The sequence below is a fragment of the Leptonychotes weddellii genome, chromosome 11 (assembly GCF_054177405.1).
Source record: "Leptonychotes weddellii isolate Sample4059 chromosome 11, ASM5417740v2, whole genome shotgun sequence".
In the NCBI taxonomy this organism is placed as follows: Eukaryota; Metazoa; Chordata; class Mammalia; order Carnivora; family Phocidae; genus Leptonychotes; species Leptonychotes weddellii.
Window position 1 is genome coordinate 76,317,591 of NC_138379.1, and position 3,552 is coordinate 76,321,142.

General features: G+C 41.2%; 1 pseudogene; it reads right to left on the minus strand.

Annotated features, from left to right (window-relative positions):
- Positions 1 to 1,931: 1,931 nt before the first annotated feature.
- Positions 1,932 to 3,552, minus strand: LOC102738169 (zona pellucida-binding protein 2 pseudogene; annotated as a pseudogene).

Consider the following 3,552-nt stretch of genomic DNA (forward strand, 5'->3'; position numbering starts at 1 on the left):
CCCGTTCACTAAAATATTTTTTACTATTTTTATTCTTTGCAAACACTTTAAAGCAACACACACGTAGAAAAAAGTCTCCCATCACATTACTATCCTGATAATGTATCAAATGGCTTTGTGTTTCTTGTCTATACACATACTTTGAAAGCACAATGGTGACTAGGAGTCTAGCCACCCCTGTCCCCTAACTCAGCTTTTTTTTTTTTAGCCAGGAATTCCCACATAGATCTGTGTTGTAAAACTTTGCTCCTCAAGGTGTGGTCTGCAGACAAACAGCACGGACACCGTCCAGACCTACTGCTCAGAGAGCTGCAGAGTCACACGGTCTCTGGGTGATTTCTGTTTACACTGCAGTGTGAGACCGGGTGCACTGAAACGCATCAGCTAAGACAAAACTCTTCTCTACACTGGGGCTGCACGGGTTCGCCCTCCGCCCCTTCTCCCCGCCGGCACGGAACACCTGTGAGGGGTCCGCACTCGGCGGGCTGCTAAGATCCATAGGATCCTGGAGAAGGGTCTCCGCCTTCCCCTCTCGCCCGCCCCCCTCGTGGTCTAGCAGAGGTGAAGCAGGAACGGCACTGCGGGGTCTTCCACCACACGGGGCAGAGGCGAAGAGGGTTTTAGAGCTGGAAGGATCCTCGGGGGCCGAGGCCCTGTGCAGAACGGGCTAACAATATGCCAGGTATTGGAGTCTCCAGGTCTCCTGACCTCGGCAGGATACACCGGTGTCCCTCGCCTGGACTCCCTCTCTGGCAGACAGGTCGGCATGCAGGCATGCATGGCCCAGCCCAGGTACAGCCCTCTGAGTCCTCCCAACACGTGTGTCCCCTAGTAATCCCGGCCTCCCTCTGTGTCCTTGCCCCTAGCATGCCTGTGCACATTGAGACAGAAAAGACCTACCATGTAATTAAATACTGCAAAGAAGTCAATTCTCCACAAATTAATGTATGGACTGAATAATTATTACTGCCAAATGCATGCAGTCAAACCAAATCCAGAGGGTGTTTTGGAAGTTGGTAAAATGGATCTCAAATTAATATCGAAGAATAAAACTGGGAATGATATTTTTTAAAAATGAGGAGAGGGCGCCTGGTTGGCTCAGTCGGTGAAGCGTCCGACTCTTGATTTCAGCTCAGGTCGTGATCTCAGGGTTGTGAGATCGAACCCTGTGTTGGGCTCAGCACAGAGTCTGCTAGGGATTCTCTCTCCCTCTGCTCCTCCCCCTGCTCATGAGCGCACGCTTGCTCTCTCTAAATAATCTTTTTAAAAAATGAGAGGGAACTGCAGTAACCAAGAGGAGGAGCAAGTCCTTAAAACACATTATGTAACAATACTTAAAACTGTGGTACTGGCACAAGAAAAAACTGGAATTAAGTAGGTGGTCAGAATCCTATTATATATGTATAGAAATTTAATGTTATGATAAGGGAGATATCAGAAGAAAATGGAAAAAGGAAAGGATCTCTCAATAAATGATGTTGGAATTATTAACATTTTTTAAAAAGAGAAGATGTGATTGGTTTGATATGCCTCACACCAGAATAAATTTCAGATGGATTAAAGTCAAATATCTTTTTTAAAGATAAACATCACAATAATAATGGAGACTAAGACTGAAATTTTTTTAAAATGTTTACAGCAGCTTTATTCATAATCACCAAAAACGTGGAAGCAACCAAGGTGTCCTTCATACACCCATACAATGGGATATTATTCAACAATAAAAAATGATCAAGTCACAAAAAGACATGGAGGAACCGTAAATGTATATTGCTAAGTGAAAGAAGCCAGCCTGAAAAGTCTACATACTGTATAATTCCAAGTACATGACATTTTGGCAAAGGTAAAACCAGAGAGACATTAAAAAAATCAGTGGTGTCAAGGGTTCTGGAGCAAGAGGGAGAGATGAATAAGTAAAGCATAAGGGATTTTTAGGGTGGTGCAACTATTCTGTATGAAACTGTAATGGTAAACACAAGGCATTATGCATTTGTCAAAACCCATACAACTGTATAACACAAAGAATGAACCTTAATGTAGACTATGAACTATAGTTAATAATAGTATCAACTTTGGTTCATTACTTGTAACAAATGTATCACACTGATGCAATAGGTTAATAGTAGGGGAAATTGGGGGAGGGGTGAGGGTATACGAAACTCTCTGTAATATCTGCTCAATTATTCTATAAATCTAACACTATACTTTTAAGACTAATTATTTAAAAAACAAACTAAAAGCAAAGGGACCAAAAGAAACAACTTTTTTGGTTCTAATTACAAAGGTAATATATATGCCTTATATCATATCAGAGTGATTTCAAACAAATTAATATATGGAAAGTATAAAGTTTTTATTATATTATACTTTCCTACTCTTCTTGATCTTAAAACAGGCTTAGGTACAGAGCAACAGATTCAGTTTGTAGACAGCAAAACATATTTCATTGAAAATCATCCACTAATACACTTTCCTTTGTCCACTGGAGATACTAGATTCCTTCTTAGAAATGCCATGTCAACTATCATTTTAAAGTTTCTAAAATGTATGTTTTCCAATGTTTTGGTCTTATTGGTCTTACTTAATGGATCTCTGATGCTCCGGGATGTGAACAAATTATCTTATGTTCCCCACCTCCACAAGCAAGGAACAATACTTTCACCTCTAGTCTTCATAAGATGATTTTTGTTTGAAGTTTATGTGCAAGATTTAGCTCCATAAATGCGGATGGAAATGCAGCTCTGACAAGTAACATCAACATCAGGACTAAAAGTCCCGGGACTACAAACCACTGGAGGGCATTATGATTAGTGATATCTTCACGGTCAGCAGAATTATTGCATGCACCTTTCCACCCTGGTGCAGAAGGATTAACTTGAAAGGCTATAAATAGCTCATGCATGAGGCCATGTTTGGGAATTTTAACAAAATGGCATTTATATGATGGTTCTATGACATGGCATGACAAATCAGAGCTTAAATTATCCAAGATTTTCTTCAGCACTCTAAAAAGCAGGCCATTGTATCTTCCTTCACAAGACTTTGTGGTAAAACGACAGCCATCTGATATGAATAATCAGGTTCCCGATAGGCAAAGATCATAAAGTCGTATCTCTGCTTTACTATCGTTTCTTCTTGAGTTTCCGCTCTGACAGTCTTATAAAAAAGAGTACATGTGTAAGTCAAGTCCAGACAAAGCCTCCAGAAAATCTTCCATCATCAGCTTTCCTGTTTTAGTTATATTTATTTGATTATTTCTTGTTAATGGCTTTTCATTAGGCCCAATCCATAAGTAGGTAGGGTCCACTGTTTTTTTTTTAGCACGTTTAAAATCCATACAGGCAAGGATTGGGCTATTGTGATGTAATTTTACATATATTTTCACTGGGTGTCCGGGCTTGCCATAAATGAGGCCTTTCCCAGTACGTTCAGAAGAACGTTGCCACCCACCTCCAGTGAGGTACCAGAGCACCGCGGAGAGTAGGACCCACGCTTGCATCACGGCTCAGGGACTAGCGTCGCGGGAGGCGTCGAGGGTCGGGCTCCTTCCTA